Source organism: Crinia signifera, chromosome 5 (genome assembly GCF_055691185.1).
Source record: "Crinia signifera chromosome 5, ASM5569118v1, whole genome shotgun sequence".
NCBI lineage: Eukaryota > Metazoa > Chordata > Amphibia > Anura > Myobatrachidae > Crinia > Crinia signifera.
The window spans coordinates 214292834-214315996 of NC_139221.1; positions in this window are offsets into that span (position 1 = coordinate 214292834).

Genomic DNA, 23163 nt, shown 5'->3' on the forward strand with positions numbered 1-23163 from the left:
AACGTGACTGTACTAACCACCTCCATAGAAAAGCCCTTCGGACAGCATTAACTTTAATCTGTCAAATTAAGGAGCAGGGCCATGAAATAAGATGTTGCTTGCAAATACGCCATGATTCCAAGCGGAACCACACTGTAAAACAAAGGATAGCAGGCTCCCTCGGGTGCTGCACCTATCTTTGCTTGGATTCTCTCTGATGTTTTTGAATCATATTATCAATGGCTGGAGGGAGATGAAGCAGCAGTTTGCTTTCTAGAGAACAAAGAAGAAAAGGGAGTTCAGAAAATACTCATACATCTAATCTACTCTTCACACTGTTCTTTTAACACATAAAGCATGTACAGTATATTTATATTTGTTTCTCGTGTTTTCTTCATTTAGTTCTCTGGTGGCTACCAGATAACAAAAGAAACAAAATTCCTTTTAATGCTCGTTTTGTACGCACACAGCTTTGAATGTCTGTCTGAATGTATTCTTTCGTTTTGATTATTATACTGTATATCTAAAATAAGACTGTAGCTTAACTCTATACGTTACCTGGCCATATAAAAATTTAGCAACTAAAAACACGCTGTATACTGTTGTGCCTGGAAATGTAGAAAAATGTTTATATATACACAATGATAAGAAGGAGCGCACAAAATGAGCAAAATTATCAGATTTTACTGAAAAAGTGTATAAAAGCTCACATACAAGAAAGTAAACAGCAGTCGGCATGGAAATAATCACCGCTCCAGGAGCACATCGCGGTGCAGGCACTGGGGACTCCAGTCACTCCGACACAGATGTATCCACAGCGGCGGACTTCTCCTTACAGTGGCAGACGGTATCCAGCAGACAGCAGATAGCAAGCCAGTGATCCGGTACGTCAGACGGAAACGCCCCCAACGCGTTTCGTCATTGGACTTTGTCAGGAGGCGACATATATATATATATATATATATAACCAAACAAGTAACTCAAGGAAGCGCTAGGGGAATGGGGATAGAACAGCAGCACTACTATACTGCATGTCCTATCTGTTAGTAAAGGAAAAAATAGAGAATGTAGGAAAAGAGGGTACTTGTGTATTATCACAGCGACAGGCTACACTACGTTTTCAGCATAGGCTAAGCTACGTTGTTAGCGTAGCCCAACGGCTGGCTAACGTAATCAGTGTAGTGTCCCTGCGGCAGCCCTGTGTAGTCAGCATAGTGTCCCCGTCAGGCAGCGTAGTCACCGTACTGTCCCCGCGAGCTGCAGCTCTGTCCCTGGCGTCCCTGGCAAACCTAGTTAGCACCTTTCACACAGCACCAGTAACTGCCAGATCCCCTGCACTGGCGGACAGTCGATCATGTGGGCGACGGCAGGGAGGAGCTCCATCTGCCTGAGACGCATGAGCATCTCGTATGATGATGCATCTCAGTAATTCTTGCGGCAGGGTACAGCAACCCTGCCCATGTCCGCTTCAGGGAGATGGACAGAGTTAGGGGTTCGGTAGCACATGCGTCTCCTGCACAAAGGGGGGGGGGGTGGTACTCAAGTCCATCTCATGCACAATAAAGGACGCATTTGCCAGTGCTTCATGTTACATACTGGCAAATGCCTCCAATTCAAACCCTCACTATCCACACCAGCCCGAAGCATGGCAAGCACAGCGAGCCCTGCGAGGGGGTGCGGTATGTGTCCTCCCAACCTGTTCATACCCCCACTAACCACGTCAGTTGATTTTATAAAGTGTGGCGAGCGCAGAGAATCACCGAGCTCAAAGCGTGGCGAGCGGATGCGGATTACACATCAAGTAATCCGTGTCCTCTCACCGCTGCGCTTCAGGCTGGTGTGGATAGTGGGGGGTTTTCAGGAACAAATTCACATCTGTCATGTCAGGCAGGTTAAAATGGTCAATGGTTCCCACACAATGTAATAAGCGCCGACTGACTACGCTAACTGCATAACGCTGACTGACTATGCTAACTATGTAAGCTCCGGCTAGCCGCGAAAGTACTGTCTATGCTGGCTGCGGGTACAGAACGCTGATAATGACAGGGACGATGACTACACTAACAACGCTGGCTGTGGGAACACAATGCTGATTTTGCCAGGGACACTACACTAACTACATAACGCCATGATATTACACAAGTACCGAAAAGAGTTATAAAGATGTAAGCTAACAATATTTCTAGTATATATAACTATATTTCTTATATATCAATAAAAGATTACATTTAAAAAAAAACATAATGTTAATTTTTTAAAACACTTAAAACTTTGTGTAAAAAATGATTATCCACAAGGTGCTTCAGACAGGACCGCATTAAGGGGGTGGGCTCAGGGGGTCAGTACCCCTGGGCCCCCCTCTATTTAGGGGCCCCTTTTTTTGCTAAAGGTTTGTGCATGGGAGTGGGGTTGTGCTGCAGCTTCACCTATCTCCCAATGTGAAAATTATTAATGGTGCTGAACATCGGGGGCCAAGGCACACTGACTGCACAAGTGTGCAGTACATTACTGGGAGTTGACTGTCCCATGACTTTGCAAGAGGTTAGAGGCTGAGAGGCTTGTGCTGAGCTCTGCTTGGTGGAGCTCATCATATGATTCTCATGCCCATGGAGGGCAGCAGCAGCAGCCTCATCATGGGAGGGCTTTTAATCAGAGGCAGCGCTGAGCCTGTCAGGGCTCCTACAGATAAGGTACAGAGGGATAAACACAGGCTTTTCATGTGGTAATTTATATATATATATATATATATATATATATATATATATATATATTATTAATCCCCTGCAGTTACCTATTGACCAAGTTTATACTGCCTTTACTTTGTGTTTTGACAGTGTAATCTTCTCGAATGCAGTTTGCAGCCAGTAATGATAAGTGGAGGGGGGCCCTCTTGGCTAAAGTAACCCGGGCCCCCCGAAGGCTTAATCCGGCCCTGGATTCAGAGTAATATGTCCTTATTGTATAATACGATTGCAAGAATAACAATGAAAAGACCCAATGAATTTCGTCCATTAGGGCTTCATCAGGGACAAGGTCGATAATTATTTAGTAATGATCTTAATGCAACCAATGTCATACAGTTACATTCCATCATGGACCATAAAAAAAACAGAAATCAATTGACAGCAGTAAAATTAGGAAAACTCCAATGTATGGAGCTCCTTTTAAAGTTCCACTAAAGCGTCTTCTAGCCTCTTCAGCAGCTTTCAGAACTCTTGTTGTGGGTCCCGCCCTTTTCCAGAGCCACTGTTTGGGAGATCTTGGGTGTTTCCTCTCTACCAATGGAATACTCTCTTCTGCCTCTCGGTGGCGCCTGATGTCAGATGCTGGGGATAGGGCCGAGTACGGTGTGGCAAGCGCTGATTGGCTCACTGCCATGTTTCCCATTGGCCGCCAGTTTGGGAGCCATGGTTGGCTCCCACATGATGGGAAATTCAAATCGTAGTGGGTGGAATTTTTTATTTGGGGCCAGATTATTACCAAGTTTGAAATGCCGCTTCTCTTCATATTTTAATTGTGGCTAACTGTCTAGTTGCTAGACTTAGGAAATTATACAATAACAGTATACCAATTAGCACGCTACCCTCTGGCTTTCAGACCTCCTATTCTAACACTGACAACTCCCCGTCATAGCGTGGTATTTTAATTGTTTTACTATTTAAGGGGAATCATGGTTTCGTTTTCCCTAGTTTATCATGAAGAACCATCTTAGGCCTCTTCTTTTCCTCCTCCCCCATTGTATTCTTCTTACCCATATTTCACTTTCACTCTTTTTACCTCTCTACTTTTCTGTTTCCTTTCTTTTTCCTTTTTATGCCTTGTAAAATTGTATATGCTTATTTCAAGTGCGTACCCTACTATTGAGCACCTTTTCTCTCCCTGCGTCTACTCCAGATTTGCTCTTTACCAGCAATGCTTCTTTATGTCTCTTTGCAATTTCATGTATAGTATTAGGTTTACATTCCTCCCAACTTCTGCAGTTGGGAGAAAAGGGGGCAAGGCCTCACGAAAAGGGGGTGTGACCTCGCGGATGACGCATCCTCCGGCCGCGCCCCCGTTTTCCGCCGCTCGTCGGCACTGAATAGACACTGTGCACATGCACACAGCGCGGAACAATGGCGGCCCCGGGCGGGACACGGGAACATCCCCGAATATCGGGACGTTCCCGCGGTAAGCGGGACAGTTGGGAGGTATGGGTTTAGAATTCTATCAATGCTGTGCTTTGGTGTGTCAACCTAACGATCGGATACTGTTTGGTTGTGCTCCACTATCTGAAACACTTAAACCTCAGAAACTTAGAATGTGCATGAGCTCCTGCTAGGGTTGCATAAAGAACTTGTAGCATGCTAGCCTTACCAAGAACTCACTTGATTTCCAGACTGGGTCAATGCATAGAAATTGCTGTCCAACCTGAACTGTATTTGTCTCTAGAAATTTTAATTTCTTAGTGGATAACATGGATCATTTATTTAAACTTATTAGTTAAATGAATGAGTGAAATGATGATGTACGATGAAGTAAGGATGGGTTATTTTTATTTTTATGGTTTGTCAATAATGGCTATTTTCAGATTGAGAGTAATATTGTAAGTTGACATCTTCAATTGGGATTCTGCTGTACTTGGAGTCAGGGCTGCCACTAGGAATTTTGGGGCCCGGGACCGATTTCCAGTCCGGGTCCCCCCACTTCACTTACCGCCCGACTTCTGCTACAGGTCCCAAAACACAAACTTCTTTAATCCAAGACACCGGCGGCCAATTAAAATGCAGCACCAGCTGGTGTGCCAATCAAAGCTCATGTACCGGCAGCCGCTCTGATTGGCTAACTGTACACAAGCTCTGATTGCTCAAAAGTGGGTGCAGCTTTTTAATTGTCCACCTGCGTCCTGCATTGAAGAAGCAGGCCGCACAGCGGAAGCAGTTGTGGGGGTTGCGGTGGGCAAAATGAGCTGCCCGGGCCCTTCCAGAGGCCAGGGCCAGGGCCAGGGAGAGCTGTACCCACAGCACCCCCCTGTCGGCGGCCCTGCTTGGAGTATTTGGAACTGGTGAACTTAGATATGGCTTTTGCCTTGATCATATTTTTCTGTAAAATGTTAACTAAATAATTGTATCATATTCACATATATGATTGTTTAATGGCAGCCTGAAGGTAGAAAATGACTGTATGCACAGTTTAGTAGCAGTTAACTTTTCCTTGTCTTTAATTGAAGTGAACATATTCTTGTGTTACTGTACTTGTGGGTCTGTTATGTTAGTTCTCACTACAAGTGGAATTGCTAAGGCACATTGGTGCACATGTAGTGCAATTGCAGCACATGCGCAGCCTGACAGTAATTATTCTGTTGGTATTGTATACAAACATGAATTAGGCCCTCAGAGATATAACTATAAATATTGGGGACCACATAGCATTCTTAGAAGGGACCCACTATTTTCCCTTTTACTTACCTTACTGTGCAGAGCTACTGCATGCTATTCCATACTTCTTCAAGGGGAGGGAATTAAAATGTCTGGTACTTGTGTATTTTGGCGGCACCCATCGCATCGCATACCATAAGGCATACGATGGTATGCGATGCGACGCGATATCGCGCGATATTGTACAATGCCATACAATTTTAAAATTGTATGACATTGTATATGGCATACAATGCCATACAATGCGATGCGATTAAACATTGTATAAGCACCCTAATGGGTGCTTACAATGTTAAATGCACCCCCATGCCACCCCCCCACTATAAACGTGAACCCGAAGCGTGGCGAGCACAGCGAGCCCACGAGGGGCGGCGGTACGTGTCCTCCGACCTTTTCATACCCCCACTATCCACGTCGGCGTGGAGTTGAGAATAGAAAGTGTGGCGAGCGCAGCGAGCCACCGAGCCCGAAGCGTGGCGAGTGGACGCGGATACCTGCGCTCGCCACACTTTCTATTCTCAACTCCACGCCGACGTGGATAGTGGGGGTATGAAAAGGTCGGAGGACGCGTACCGCCGCCCCTCGTGGGCTCGCTGCGCTCGCCACGCTTCGGGTTCACGTTTATAGTGGGGGGGTGGCGTGGGGGTGCATTTAACATTGTAAGCACCCATTAGGGTGCTTAAAAGCACCCTTTAGGGTGCTTATACAATCTTTCATCGTATAGGGGCCAAAAATCGCATTGCATCGCATCGCATGCCATCGGGTGCATGGCATGCGATGCGACGCGATTAAAACATTGCGCGATGGGAATTGGGCGTGCCGCTATAATAAACAAGTACCAAATGTCTTGTGGTAAGATGGTTCAGACAACAGGGAGCTTGTTATGTGCTGATACTCAAGGTTAGATTCATGGGTCATCATTAAATTATGAGACCTAATTTGTATATTGCTATTATTTATTTATTTATTAACAGTTTCTTATATAGTGCATACATATTCCGCAGCGCTTTACAGAGAATATTTGAGCATTCACATCAGTCCCTGCCCCAGTGGAGCTTACAATCTATATTCCCAACGATCGGATATTGGCCCTTATTCTGGTTGGTGCGGATATTCCCGCTTGCGTACGGGCCGCCGATGTTTATCTTATGCGCATGTGCAGAGGTCACTCTGCGCATGTGCAGGCGATTTCGCCGCAAGGATTCTCTATACGCCGCACAGGGGGCGTAGAGGGGCGTGAGGGGCTACTTATCCTCATTACCCTATGCATACGCCCCGCGTTTCATGGGCGTTCCCATGCAAACGCGGGGCGTATGCATGGTAATGAGGCCGTGACGCGTTGGTACGGGGCGGGCATCTGACATCGCCGGATGTCAGCTGCCCGCCCCCATACAAGATTTCACACGGACAAGTGTCCGTGTGGTCTTGTGTTGCGGGACCTGGTGGAGCGTGCGGCCGTGCATTCGATGTTCGGCGACCATCGAATGCAGGGGCTGCTCCCACCATGGAGGAGGCGTATCCCCGTCCAATTTCATGCGGATCGCCACATATCCGCGTACGGACGGCCGTGGCGATCCGTATGGAAGGCGGGGATTCGCCTGGTGCGTTGGAGCCGCATATGCGGCTCCGGCCGCACCAACCAGAATAAGGGCCATTGTTTGGTTGTACACGCACACAACCGGAGTACCCGGAGGAAACCCACGTAAGTACGGGGAAAATATACAAACTCCACACAGTTAGAGCCATGGTGGTAATCGAACACATGACCTCAGTGCTGTAAGGCAGTAATGCTAACCATTACACCATCCATACTGCCCTGAATTAAAATATTTTAGTGGGTAAGTGTGTACCTTTGATGCTAAATTTCTTACTTTCTCTGATAGTACAAAAAATGTACACTGTATAATACCATACGCCAGGGGTGGCCAAACCTGTCCTCAAGATCTACCAACGGTGCATGTTTTCCAGGCAACCTGTGGATCTATAGTAGGAATGAATGCAGCAGGTTTCAAAATGTGACAGTTGGTAATGACTACAGCTGTGCACCAGCTAGGTAACCTGGAAAACGTGGACCGTTGGTAGATCTCGAGGACCGGTTTGGCCACCCCTGCCATACGCCATCTGGATCAAAATGTAGACTGATTTTATTTCTCACTGCATCCACAACCCAGTTAGGGTGAGATGTACTAAGCTTGAAAGTGATCAAATGGAGAGTCATAAACCACCAACCAATCAGTTCCTTCCTGTAATTTTTCAAACACAGTCTGTGACATGGCAATTATGAGCTGATTGGCTGGTGGTTTATCACGCTCCATTTTATCACTTTTCAAGCTTAGTACATCTGGCCCTTAGAGAGAGATACTTCTGATATCTGACCAGACACCTGTCATGTTCACCTGCTCATTGACCATCCCTGAGACACTGGAGTTCTGTGAATGTCCACACTACCTATGATGCCAATAGTACAGTGCAGTGCAGCACTCAGACCCTACTGTGCATGCTCAGATCAATGGAAAAATGGTGCAGCGATTTCAGCAGTATTGCATAATCGGGGCAAAGCTTGCTCAGGCAGGCAGGATGAGAGCATCTGCACACACACACAGTGAGGTGAAGATTTTTGGTGGATGGCGTGGTGACAAGAAGGACATCAAAGAAGACACTTCTCATTGGGAAAAACACCAAGGACAGACTGATATTCTGCAAAGGGTATAGGGATTGGACTGCTGAGGACTGGGGTAAAGCCATTTTCTCTTATGAATCCCCTTTCAGATTGTTTGGTACATCTGGAAACTGCTTGCCTGAAGAAGGAAAGGTGAGTGCTTTCATCGGTACTGTGTCATGACAACAATAAAGCATCCTGAGACATTAATGTGTTGGGTTGCTTCTCAGCCAAGGTAGTGGGCTCATTCACATTTTTGGTTCGGTATGAAATCCCGACGGTCAAAATACCGACAGCTATTGACAGACGGTCAAAATACCGACATTTAAAATCCCGACAAGGTCAAAATATCGACATTTAAAATCCCGACAAGGACAAAATACAGACATATAGAATGTAGACAGGTGAAAAAGTCGACATGACTTTTGGACGACAGGTCGCGAGGTCGACATAGGTTTTTCACAGTTTTTTGACCCGAATGCTGCTGGAAGTCAACCGCAGCCCCTCGCATCGCTCGCTTCGCTCGCAATGCTTCGGGCACACTATTTTATTCTCCCACCATGCCCTAGTGGATGGTAGGGCATGAAATACCGCCTGTCGTCACATGTCGACCTCGAGACCTGTCGACGGAAAGTCATGTTGACTTTTTCACCTGTCTACATTCTATTTGTCGTTATTTTGACCTTGTCGGGATATTAAAGCTCGGTGTTTTGACCTTGTCAGGATTTTGACCATGGGATTTTAAATGTCGGTATTTTGATCTTGTCGGGATTTTGACCGTCGGTCAATGGTTGTCGATATTTTGACCATCGGGATTTTGACCGTCGGGATTTTGACCGTATCCCCACAGTTTTACCTAAGAACACAGCCATGAATAAAGAATGGTATAAAAACATCCTCCAAGATCAACTACTCCCAACCATCCAAGAACAGTTTGGTTACAAACAATGCAACAAAATGCAACAATGTTTTTTGTGGTTACAAACAATAACTTTTCCAGCATGATGGAGCACCTTGCCATTAGTCAAAAGTGATAACTATAGGTAAGTGGCATGGGGAACAAACATAAATATTTTGGGTCCATGGCTAGGAAACTCACTAGACCTTAATCCCATTGAGTCGGGGGGGGGGGGGGGGGGGGAACAAAACAATCACAAAATTCTTTATTGATTAAGCAAGGAAGGATTGACTGCCATCAGTCAGCATGTGGCCCAGAAGATGACTGACAGCATGCCAGGGTGAACTGCAGAGGTTTTGAAAAAGAAGAGTCAACAATGCAAATATTGTCTCTTTGCAAAAACATAATGTAATTGTCAATAAAAGTCGTTGACACCTATGAAATGCTTTTTATTTGACCTCAGTATAACATAGTAATATCTGAGAAAAAGCTCTAAAAACACTGAAGCAGCAAACTTTGTGAAAACCAATACTTGCTCAATGTATAATGTTTATTAGATTCAAACCAGTCTATAAATGTACAAATTGTCCAAAGAGACATAAGTTGTTACAATAATTCATAATTATTGTAAGTGATGATTTATTTCCATTAAAGTAATTTCCCAATTGTACTTGCAATGTAGTGGCTTTCAATACACATTCAGTTAGCTATACATGTGAGCTCCACATGAGAGATAGACAATGCTTCCATCTGATCATTATCAGTTATTACATATTTCACAGCAAGTTATATAGAACAGATCTGTTCATTCCCTAGTGAAGCTTAGAACAGATACACCATACCACAAGGATAGACACACAGGGGGGAATTTACTAAGATGAGAGATATTTCAGATGGGATGTTGCTATGGACAAGCAACCAGGTACAATCTATTATCTTCTAGGTGCTAAATAAAACAAAAGTAGATTCTGATTGGTTGTTCATAGCAACATCTCATGTGCAATAGAACTCCCACCTTAGTAAGTTTCCCCAATTGGGTTAAATTGCCAATTAGCCTATTGACTGAATTAACCCTTGATGTCAACCTAGTTTGGCCTTCCTCCGAGATCAGGGCTGGGCAACACCGGCCCTACAGATGTTGATGAACTACACATCCCAGCATGCCTTGCATCAGTTTCAGCATGGCCACATAGCAAAACTAATGCAAAGCATCCTGGGATGTGTAGTTCATTAACATCTGGAGGCCCGGTTATGCCCAGCCCTGTCCTAGATCATAAGCTCTCAGAAAAAGGGTCTGGTAAAAAATAATTCCAGGACTTCAGTGCTGTGAGGCAACAGTATTAACAACTGTGACACCATGCTGCCCCAAATATTTCCCAAAGATTAGGGGTGAAATTGAATAGGATGGGACATTCAGAAAGTGAGAGATTTGGTAAGAAATTACCAGGGAAGTCCAGGAACAGAGCATTTTCCCCCTGAAGGAGAGGGTCAGGTAGGCAACCCTGGATTACAGATAATCCTAAAATTCTCATTTAGGGCCAAATGTATCAAGCTTCAAAGGTGATAAATTGGAGATTGATAAACAACCAGTAAATCAGCTCCTATTTGTCATTTTTCAAACCCAGCCTGTGACATGGTAGGTAGGATCTGATTGGATAGTTGTTTATCACTCTCCATTTTATCACTTTTGAAGCTTGATACATTTGGCCCCTAAAGATATATTTGCTTTGTATGATCAATATATCAAGTATATAATAATTAAATACTGTATGTGCATAAATAGTTTCAGAAAAGTGGTATCAGTTAATACAGTGTCTATATTAAAGGTAATATACTGTAGTCACCAAATTTTCAGCATGTCTTAAGCATACTAGACTACAGTATATGTCATCCAATTCACTGGGTCAGACCGACATATGAGGCACATTGTCTAGTGTGTACACAGTCCTGTGTGTTATCAGCATCATTGTCCGTCAGCATGACCTCCACTCTGTAGCAGCCGGCATTGGCAGGTACGTATTTCCTTTTTGTCAATGCTGGCTCCCCTGTTGGGTCCTGTTTCCCACAATCTCGCTGGGCTGGGTACACACATTGCCTAGTGCATACTGGGTTTTATGAAACCATGGGATGATGGGAAGGAAATTCACAGCCTCCCAGAAATTGGACTTTTTTTCTAAATTCTTTCAGCAACCTAAATCTCCGCAAAGCATCTGGTGCTGAATTTTTGTCTTGCTAAAACAATTTTACTGGTAATGCACATACATTTAACATAATTTTTAATGTAAGAGAAAATGAGAATAAAAAAGGTTTTGAGGTTGTTGAATACTATAAATTGTGATAATAGAGATGACATGCTAAAGGAGATTTTCATATCTTTTACCTTACAAGCAGGAAAAACGCCCCCTGGTGGTGGTTTTTTTTAACATTTATTTTTCTTTTGCCAAGGATTTCCTTTTGATATTGGGCCAGATGTACTTAGCTTAAAACGAGATAAAAAGGAGAGTGATAAACCACCAGCCAATCAGCTCTAAACTGCCATGTCACAGACTGTGTTTGAAAAATGACAGGTAGGAGCTCATTGGTTGGTGGTTTATCACTCTCCATTTGATCACTTTCAAGCTTAGTACATCTCACCCTACATTTTTACACTTTTCAAGGCTTAGGGCAGTATTCAATGTTTTTATTCTCTATGGGCTTTATTCATATTTGATCTCAGTACAAATTTGTCTGGAAAATGGGCAAAACCATGTGTACTGCAGATGGAGCAGATGTAACCTGTGCAGAGAGAGTTAAATTTGGGTGGGGTGTGCTGAAACTGAAATCTAAATTGCAGTGTAAAAATAATGCAGCCAGCATTTACCCTGCACAGAAACAAAATTACTCACACAAATCTAACTCTCTATACCAGTGGTTCCCAACCCTGGTCCTAAAGTACCCCCAACAGTGCATGTTTTGCAGGTCTCCACACAGAATCATAAGTGCTATAATTATCTCCACCTGTGGATCTTTTCAAATGTATTTGAATAATGAGTGCACTTGCCGGGTGACCTGGAAAACGTGCACTGTTAGGGGTACTTGAGGACCAGGGTTGGGAACCACTGGTATATACGATGCGATTAAACATTGTATAAGCACCCTAATGGGTGCTTACAATGTTAAATGCACCCCCACGCCACCCCCCCCCCCCACTATAAACGCGGCGGTACACGTCCTCCAACCTTTTCATACCCCCACTATCCACGTCGGCGTGGAGTTGAGAATAGAAAGTGTGGCGAGCGCAGCGAGCCACCGAGCCCGAAGCGTGGCGAGCGGACGCGGACACCTGTGAAGCCCGCGAGGGGACGCGGATACCTGTGAAGGTATCCGCGTCCCGTCGCGGGGCTCGCTGCGCTCACCACACTTCGGGCTCGGTGGCTCGCTGCGCTCGCCACACTTTCTATTCTCAACTCCACGCCGACGTGGATAGTGGGGGTATGAAAAGGTCACACAGCAAATGGCAGTAATGGGGTATACACATGTGGCGACTATAACCCCAATTGCTTAGAAATGAAGTACAAATCGCTCTGTGTGTATGGCCCTGGCCGACAGCGATGCGTGGTCCTGCGAGTCGCTATCACCCGCAGAGACAGACAGCGCATGCAATGTCTATCCTGCTAGATCACAGGGATTTGCCTATAAACAATAGGCAAAAGCCCGCTTAGCACAGATGGCTTAGCAGACATTGCGGGTGCATTGCTTCATGTGCTGAGACCTGCGGCATCCCTTGTGTACGGGACTTTACAGTTAAATGTAGTAATAAGATACCTCCCAACTGTCCCGCTTATCGCGGGAACGTCCCGATATTTTGGGACATTCCCGCGTCCCTCCCACCACCGGCAGTGTCCCACGGCGGGGGGGGGGCAGTTGGGAGTCCCCCGCCCCATGGTCTGTGAATAGATGCTGTACGCATGCGCACAGCATCTATTCTTGCAGGCAGAGGGGCTGGGGGCTGACCAGCAGCTCACAGAGCTGCTAGGCATGCCCCCACCGTGGCGAGAAACGGGGCGTGGCCTCGCGAGAGCGCCTCGAGTATAGGTCACGCCCCCTTTCCAGCAGGCCACGCCCCCTTAATTTGCCACGCACCTTCGGCGTGCACAACGTCCTGCCTCAGCCAGCCCAGATGTTGGGAGGTATGTAATATCCATGTTATAAATATAAGCTTATTTACTTCGTGTTCAGTCTGCTCAGTCTTTATCCAAACTGGGGGCAAATCTCTTTTCACTGTAAATTTCCCATTCACCACACAGGACACCGGTGAGTTTAGGAAACCGCAAGAATAATTTTGTGTCTCAACTATTTTGCTGTTATTATTTATAAGGTTGAAGGGCCTGCAAAATATAAGTACATATAGTCTTGTTATAATCATATCATATACTACATACTGTAGTCACTAAATACGTCACATAGACAAATAATACAGAGGTCCGTATTCAATCTATTTTACTAAAAACTCTTCTGCAACTATATTGGCTTAACATCTGTACTGGAAGTTCTACCCTCCCCCCCCCCGTACAGCACCATTCATATTACCACATCACATAAGCAGGGCACTACTGTCAAAACTCAGTTCCCACCGGGAGAATGTAGTGTTAAGGAACCCATGTTTAGGGCTGTGGTTAGTCTCAAGAAGAGGTGTGGCCAACCCACACATTGGTTTTCTTATCCATTAGAGAAAACATAGTCTGGTCCTCTTCATAAACATGTATATAGTAAATACTACTAGTGCATGTATGATAGTTAATGTACCAGATTAATAACAGCAATGCACTATAAAGAATGCACCATACTATTGAGTAATATAGGGTAACATATGCATAATGCATAATTCAGGTGCACAGTCTGGAACCAGATCCTTAGGTTTCCCCCCCCCCCCCCTACCTTCAGCAGGCAGTGGGGCCCACCAGGGGGCTTACCCTGTACCTCTTTGGACAAGTCCAGCCCTGGCTACAGAGCTTCAGGCTCCAACCCTGTCAGTCCGTCCACTGGTACCAGCCAATCAGCTCCTAACTGTCAAGTTAGTCTGGGCATGACAAATGTCAGTTAGGAGTTGACTGGCTGCTGCATTATCACCTCCCACTTTATCACATAACTAGGCTTAATACATCTGCCCCTGTGAAAGGTGGCTGGTAATGGTCCCAGGCACCTTAGTGGCCAATAAAGTTGTACTGGGGTTCCTTCTCTTGTCACTTATGTTAAGCAGGTAGTTCCAGCATTGGCCATGGGTGGCGCTGTTGATCATTTATGTAAAGTAACCTCATGGGGCCCAGAGCTACAGTTAGCTGTTGGTAAGCACTGTGGCGCAGTGCTAATGACCGTGCCTGGGAAGCCAAGGGCCGCCGGTTCGAGACCCATCTTGTCTCTCGGTGTGAGTGAAAGCACCAATAATAGCTAAAGAATAGGTTTCCCCTCACATTGGGTACCCTGGTGAGTCTCAGACCTGCACAGCATCCCAGACACACCTTTTTATTCCTGACAACAAAAAATGATTTAATTGTAGCTCTTATTATGGGAATTTTTTATCTCTGTATTTTCCACGTTGTTATTATCACTAGCGCTGCTACATGTCGCTCTATTTAGATCTCATGGTATATGATTTTGGCTTAGCAGTTGTGTTTTAGAGCATTATTGGAATTAATAGATATAATATACATCTCAATTTGAATTTCTATATAAATGACTGTTGTGAGAAGTAGATGTAGACTACAAAATATTTTTTTTTATATTCCTGCCAGTGGGAATTTTACATATGTTTATTTTCTAAGGAGCCAGATTTTTAGCAGAGCAGGTGGGGTCGCGTGCCCCATGAGCTATATGTGATACCCATACGTGCATGAAGCCAAATTACTACCTTGCCCTGGGTGAGGAATTTCCTAGCTTCAGCCCTGAACCTGCAGGTATAGTGACGTTTGTTGTGACCTGAGTGCCGCCAAGTATTGCAGCTATATATATATATATATATATATATATATATATATATATATATATATATATATATATTCCCCAATAGTGGTATGGCACCTAAATTAAATACACAGTCACTTCAGGGAAGCAAAGAGGAGTTCATCCAATAATTGTTTATTTGATCCTTCAATGAGTTGTCACAGGTAACATGGTAATATGGAAACATCCCAACGTGTTTCGTCTTTAGAAAGACATCAACAGGGGATCAATGTTACAATCTTTCAGCTGATATGGAATTTCATATAATCCTGAAGAAGGTCATGAAAATCCTTTTCCTTTTTTTTTTCTAATCCTTATTTCCCAAAAATTCTCCAAAAGAGTTTTTGATACAGGAATAAGTATAATCTATATATATACCTATATGTATGCCTGTTAGGCCAATCCCTATAGGGCTAGTACTGTTACCAGTGAAACAGTTGGGAATCTGTTCATCTGGGAGTAATAGCAGCAATTTGGGCCTCTTCAGAGGACCTCTTTCTCCTACAAGGATGGCCAGCAGAATAGCATAGCATTCTGCTGCTTACTTAAGGATAATATGAAATTCCATATCAGCTGATAGATTGTAACATTGATCCCCTGATGAAGTCTTTCTAAAGACAAAATGCATTGGCACTTTTCCAAATTACCATGTTACCTGTGACAACTCATTGAAGGATCAAATAAACAATTATCACACACCTAAAAAAGAAATAAATTATAAGTATATTGTGTGTATATATCTTTTAACACTAACATACACAAACAGGTCAGACTCCTGTTCATGCTGCCCCCTAACCTTGTTTCCGAGGCAGTGGGGAACCCCTTGTACCCATGTCCAGTACGGCCCTGTATATATTTAGCTAATGAAATTAGCTGTATATAATTAGCTAATAAAACTACTATGGGGCATAAAATTAGCTAGGACACTATGGGGCATACGTGAATACAATGAATTGTTGTCACAACAGTGAACTGGGGCACTGTTGTGGGGCATATTATGACCTGGATTTGCTATTGTGGAGCATATTCTTACACCAGTGCTCTACTTTGTGCGCTAAAATAAAAGAAAAAATATACTGTAGCACAAAAACGGTACTAGGGCGCTACTGTGGGGCACACTATAAGCCATTGGCACTATTTTAGACATGACCTGGGTGCGCTACTGGGGGCATATTGTGACTTTGGTAGCTACTGTGCATCATAATTTATTTGTTTTAAAAACTTTAATTTTGAAATCTCTCTCTCTCTCTCTCTCTCTCTCTCTCTCTCTCTCTCTCTCTCTCTCTATATATATATATATGGTACTTGTGTATTTTGGCGGCGCCCATCGCATCGCATACCATAAGGCATGCGATGGTATGCGATGCGACGTGATATCGCGCGATATTGTACAATGGCATACAATTTAAAAATTGTATGCCATTGTATATGGCAGTGGTTCCCAACCCTGGTCCTCAAGTACCCCCAACAGTGCATGTTTTGCAGGTCTCCACACAGAATCACAAGTGCAATAATTATCTCCACCTGTGGATCTTTTCAAATGTATTTGAATAATGAGTGCACCTGCCGGGTGACCTGGAAAACGTGCACTGTTGGGGGTACTTGAGGACCAGGGTTGGGAACCACTGCTCTATACTGTACATGTTACATTTGCCTAACCTGCAGTGCACATGGTTTTGCCCATTTTCCAAACATATTCGTACTGAGCTCAGATCTAAATAAGGCCCTGTGTGCAGTGAATCCTGTTTAAGATTCGCTGCACATTCGCCGGTTTCCAGAGGGCTGGTGGATTCACAGCCAGCCCTCCCTTTCCTGCCCCATATGGTGAATTTTAACACGGTGGGGCGGTGGAAGGCAAGGATATGGAAGCCACCCTGCCTGCTCCGGACGCTGCACACAGCAGCAAGGGGGGAGAAGAAGGGCTAGCCGGTTCTGGCAGCGCAGGGTCAGCGAGTAGCGCTGGTGGGCAGGGGGTCCTTACGGTGTATGTGAGATCAGCGGAAATACACCGTAGGGACCCCATGCCCACCAGCGCTACCCGACCTGAACCTGCACTGCCAGACCCCGCTGCATGCCACCCACCAGCAGGCAGGAGGTCCCTGCATTATCAGGGAGGAGAAGGAGGGCTACGCTGGTCCCGCTCGTGCATATGTAATGAGCAGGACCAGTGCAGTGAATATCTAATGAGCGGCTCCCCGCTTTCGGCGAACAGTGAACATTGAATAGGGTGAATCAGGGGTACTTGTTTCCTAGCACGGCCACAATTGCGGGCATCGCGGGTAATTTTTAATGGTCTGCGATGCGACCGACGCGATGCCCGCGATTTCCCATTGAAATGCATTGAAAAAGTCAAAATCGCGTCCGTCGCATCGTATGCGGCCAAAAAAAGCATGCGATGGTACCGACGCGATGCCCGCGATTTCCCATAGGGAACAATGTAAAATGCCTCAATTTAACCAAATCAACATAGGGAACAATGTTAAATGGGCCAGACACCCCAAAAAACCCCCTGACCAGTGAAATGGCCCCCCAAAAATACTTAATGCCACCCCACGATCAACGTCAACCCGAATCGTGGCGAGCGCAGCGAGCCCGCGAGGGGCGGCGGTACGCGTCCTCCGACCTTTTCATACCCCCACTATCCACGTCGGCATGGAGTTGAGAATAGATAGTGTGGTTAGCGCAGCGAGCCACCGAGCCCGAAGCGTGGCGAGCGCAGCGAGCCCCGCGAGGGGACGCGGATACCTGTGAAGGCCGCGAAGGGACGCGTTTACCAGTGAAGGTATCCGCGGCCGCTCACCACGCTTCGGGCTCAGTGGCTCGCTGCGCTCGCCACACTATCTATTCTCAACTCGATAGTGGGGGTATGAAAAGGTCGGAGGACGCGTACCGCCACCCCTCGCGGGCACGCTGCGCTCGCCACGCTTCGGGTTGACGTTGATCGTGGGGTGGCGTTAAGTATTTTTGGGGGGCCATTTCACTGGTCAGGGGTTTTTTTTGGGGTGTCTGGCCCATTTAACATTGTTCCCTATGTTGATTTGGTTAAATTGAGGCATTTTACATCGTTCCCTATGGGAAATCGCGGGCATCGTGTCGGTCGCATCGCATGCGATTTTTTAGCCCGCATGCGATGCGACCGACGCGATTTTTTTACCTGCGATGCCCCAGATCAAGATCGTTGTGGCCGTGCTAGGAAACAAGTACCGAATCAGGTTTTCAGTTAAAAGATTCACCGCAGAGTGAAAACAGCCCGATTCAACGAAAAAATGGTGAAACGGGAGCATTGAATACTGCCCTTAAGGCCCCCATACATTAGGCCGACTTGTCCTAGGGACAAGTCGAACCCAATTTACCTGCGAGCCGCCCGGCAGCTCCCCGGGAGGCTCACATACAATTTGGCACTTGATGTGCCATTTTTTACATGGGATAAATCGCATGCGGTGAGGAGTAGTGGGGGCGGGCAGCGGCAATAGTGGGTTCGGGCAGCAGCGGCGGTGGTGGGGGCGGGCGGCGGGTGCGGTGAACACTGCTGACCTGGCCGGGCAGTGTACTTACACATAGCAGCAGCGGGGACGGGCAGCGTAGTGGCGGCTATTAGATTTTTAAAATACTTGTCAAATGACCGGCCGCTCTCTGATTGGCCGGAGAGCTCTCAGCCAATCAGAGAGAGGCCGGTCATTTGACAAGTATTTTAAAAATATAATAGCCGCCACTGCGCTGCCCGTCCCCGCTGCTGCTATGTGTAAGTACACTGCCCGGCCAGGTCAGCAGTGCTCACCGCACCCGCCGCCCGCCCCCACCACCGCCCGGCCAGGTCAGTCAGCAGCACTCGCCGGTGCTCAGGGACCCGCTGCCCCGGTGTCTGCATGCATATGCCTGTCAGGTGGCAGGCATATGCATACAGGGAGGTCGGACGTGATCGTATGTACAGACCGTCCGACCTCCCTGATCCGGTCCGATGCGCACGGGACCGCGCATCGGATCGGATCAGATATCACACACCTACGATTTTGGGCCGATATCACCCGATTATCGGCACAAAGTGCCGAAATCGGATGAAATCGTCCCAAAATCGCATAGTGTATGGGGGCCTTTAGTACATCTGGCCCAGCCTCATTATTAATACCTGCTGAAAATTGTTGCAGATTGCGTGGAATAGGAGAACTTTAATTATAGACACAATGGGGGGACATTTACTAAGATGTGTATTTTACTTCACATGTGATGTTGCTATTGGCAACCAATCAGATCCTGTCTACTATGAGTGTGTTATATAAATAAGAAGTAGATTCTGATTGATTTCCCATACGCCAGAGTTTGGCGTATCCATATGCCATTGTATGCAAATACGACTGCCTACACCTGTTTTTGGCATTTCCTATGCCAGAAATATGCCTAGTATTCATGACCCAATCGTATTCACGAAGATGAATGCATATGCCATCGAAAGAATATGAGTTGGAATCACCATTCAGTCAAATGGTGATTCCTAATTTACTAAGCGGCCGTGTGAAATATACGACCGCTAATTGCTGCAAAAATACACAGGGAAAATACTCCTTTTCAATGCATATTTGGCTTTATCCTGCACAGATCAGTTAGTCCTGGTTTTACAAATTCAGGGAACAATTTAAGTAGGGGACCCCAGAATTTCTACAACCAGCACCGGGCTTAAGGGCTGATCTTGATTCTCAAAATACGGTGGACAAAAGGAGTAGGGGTCCCCTGTATTTTGTGAACCAGCACCGGGCCCAACCAGCCAGCAGGTTAATGCCACAGCTGGGGCAAAGTTTTTAGACAAGTTTCTCTGGCCGAAGCATTATACCCCTGACCGGTCAGCCTGGGCAGAGACCCTCAGGAAGGGGGGACCCCCCACCATTAAAGGGATACCCCCTTCCAGAATTATCCCTGACCGGGGCTCGGGGCTGTCCCCGGTGCCCCAAGGACAGTGGGCACTGGGCTGATAGCCTTTGTGTAAAAATTAGAAATAAACTATTATGTATTGTTGTGGAACTATGAGTCCCAGCAAGCCTGCAACGCATGCAGGGACTTGGAGAAGCACAAGTCCCAGCATGCGGGGCATTAAAAGGGCCTGCTGGAACTTGCAGTTCCACAGCAGTACAAATAGTTAAATAAACACACACTGACACCCCAGAAATGTATACCACCACATATATACTGATCCTCACCTAACTTGGGGCGACACGTAGGTATCGGTCCCCTTCTCCAGAAGATATTCCATATGGGTACCTGTTGAAGGAAATTATACTTACAAGCTCCTTCGCGTGGATCATGTCCTCTGCGTTCCCTGTATGCATCCAGGCACTTGGCAGTAAAACAGACAAAGTACCCATGCCACATCTAACAGCACTTGTGGTTCTCCAAGTCCCTGCATGCGGTGCAGGCATGCTAGGACTCATAGTTCGAAAACAATACATAATAGTTTATTTCTATTTTTTACACAAGGCTAGCAGCCCGGAGCCCACCACCTTTGGGTCACCGAGGACAGCCCCGAGCTTCAGCCTGGTCAGGGTTAATTCTGGAAGACCGTACACCTTTAATGTGGGGTCCCTACTCCCCCAGAGTCCCTGCCCGGGCAGGGGATATAATGCTTCGGCCGGGGAAACTTGTATAAAAAGTTTCCCCAGACTGTGGCATTATCCTGCTGGCTGGTTGGGCCCTGTGCTGGTTCACAAAATACAGGGGACCTTGAGCCTGGTGCTGGTTGTAGAAATTCTGGGGATCCCCTACTTAAATTGTTCCCTGAATTCCTGGAACCAGGACCGGCTCTTTAACCCCTTCCCGACATATGACGTACATGTACGTCATATGACGGTTGCGGGGGAATCAAGCCAGCTCACGGAGTGAGCTGGCTTGAAAGAGAGCAGGTAATATATTACAGCCAGGTACCTGCTCTCACGGCCACGAGCGGCGAGTTCGCCGATCGTGGCCGTTTAACCCTTTAAGCACCGCGGGCAAAGCGCCCGCAGTGCTTAAATAGCTGATCGGAGGGGGGGCGCCCCCCTCCGGCGCCGATCGGGGCCCCCCGCGGCGAGATCGGAGGGTGCCGATCGGTTGCCATGGCAGCCAGGGGTCTAATGTAGACCCCTGTGCTGGCCATGTCAGCATTCCTATTACATCCTGCCTGAGGCAGGATGTAATAGGAAGTGCTGAAAATCACTATGTTCAGCCATAGAGCTCTATGGCTGAACCTAGTACAGGCGATCGCGCCCCCTAGTGGTCAAGTACACTAGGGGGCCTTGTAGTAAAAGTAAAAAAAAAAAAAAAAAGAAGTTAAAAAATAAAAAAAAAATAAAAAAATATTAAAAGTTCAAATCACCCCCCTTTCCCCATTTCACAAATAAAAATAAATAAAAAATAAAAAAAATAAACATATTTGGTATCGCCGCGTTCCTAAAAGTCCAATCTATTAAAATATAACATTAGTTATCCCGCACGGTTAAAGGCGTAAACGGAAAAAAATTCTCAACGCCAAAACTACGTTTTTTGGTCGCATCGCCTACCCAAAAAAAAGTAACTAAAAGAGATCAGAAAGTCGCACATATCCCATAATGGTATTAATTAAAAAGTACACTTCAGCCCGCAAAAAATGAGCCCTCACCCAGGTCCGTAGGTGGAAAAATAAAAAAGTTATAAGCCGCAGAACATGGCGACGCGACGCAAATTCGAAAAACCGTAAAATTTTCTATTTTTTTTTTAGTGGTAAAACGTAACGAAAACTATATAAGTTTTTACCCCACATTGAATTATTTCCTGATTCCCCAGAATATTATACGGTATAGTAAATGGTACCATTAAAAAGTACAACTTGTCCCGCAAAAAAAAAGCCCTCATGTGTCTATATAGCCGGAAAATTAAAAAAGTTACGCTTATTTGAACGCGAGGAGGAAAAAAAAAAAAAAGTTAACAAAAAACGCCCCGTCGGGAAGGGGTTAAGCCTGGGTCTGGTTATGGGTGTGGTACAGGGGTCCGACAGTCGGGATCCTGACAGTCATCAGCCCGACGTCGGGATCCCGACTGGGCGGACTCAGACACCATGGTGAGTGCAACTAAGCCCCTTGCGGGTTCGCCACCTATTCTCCCTCTATGGAGGTCGTGGACCCCCATGAGGGAAAATATCCGGTGGCTGTTGGGAACCCGGCTGTCTGTGTTTTGACAGTCAGGATCCCGATGTCAGGGAAATGCCTGTCCGGATCCCAACTGTCGGGACCCGTCCTGCACCCCTGGTTATACCCATCGGGGGGGAACCCCACACCCTTTTAAAAAATTATTTATCTATTTATTTATTGAAAACATTTTTTTAAACTGCAGCCTGTATGGATCTGACTGATCTGTGCAGGCTGCTGACTAGAATTTGCATTTTGCAGTCATATATACGGCCACTAAATACAAATACGGTGGCATATGGCCACCTACGCCATCAGGAGAATACGAATCAGTAAATACAGTACAGCAGATTAGTAAATCTGACCTATTTACAATTCGTATTTTTTCAAAAATACGGCATATTCCAGTCTTAGTAAGTTATCTTAGTAAATTTCCCCCAATGTATTTTTGAAAGCATTGCATCTATGGACTTTTTTAAATCTAAAGGCCCCCATACACTAGCCGATTTTGGTCAGATTTCAGCCAGATCAGTCGGATCTGGCCGAAATCGGACCAAAATCGGCTAGTTTTGATGTCCCCTCAGATCCGATGCGCGGTCCCGTGCGCATCGGATCTGCGTCGGGTGGTCGGACCTGCTGCACGTCCGACCACCCGACTTGGGACCTAGTGGGGCGGGGTAGCGCGGCGGTGGAGGGAGCAGGGGGGGCTGGGGACGCTGCGGGGGACACAGGCGGCATAGAGCCGGGCAGGGGGAGCCGGCCGGGAGCTGTCAGTAATGAATAAAAAAAAAAGCCCATACAATGAATGGGCGGCCTGTGATTGGCTGAGCGCTCTCTCAGCCAGTCAGCAATTGGCTGAGAGAGCGCTCAGCAGCCAATCACAGGCTGCCCATTCATTGTATGGGCTTTTTTTTTTTATTCATTACTGACAGCTCCCGGCCGGCTCCCACTGCCCGGCTCTTTGCCGCCTGTGTCCCCCGCAGCGTCCCCAGCCCCCCCTGCTCCCTCTACCGCCTCGCACAGACGCTGTCCCCCGCAGCGTCCCCAGCAGCGGGGGACACAGACGTGTCCCCCGCAGCGTCCCCAGCCCCCCCTGCTGCCTCT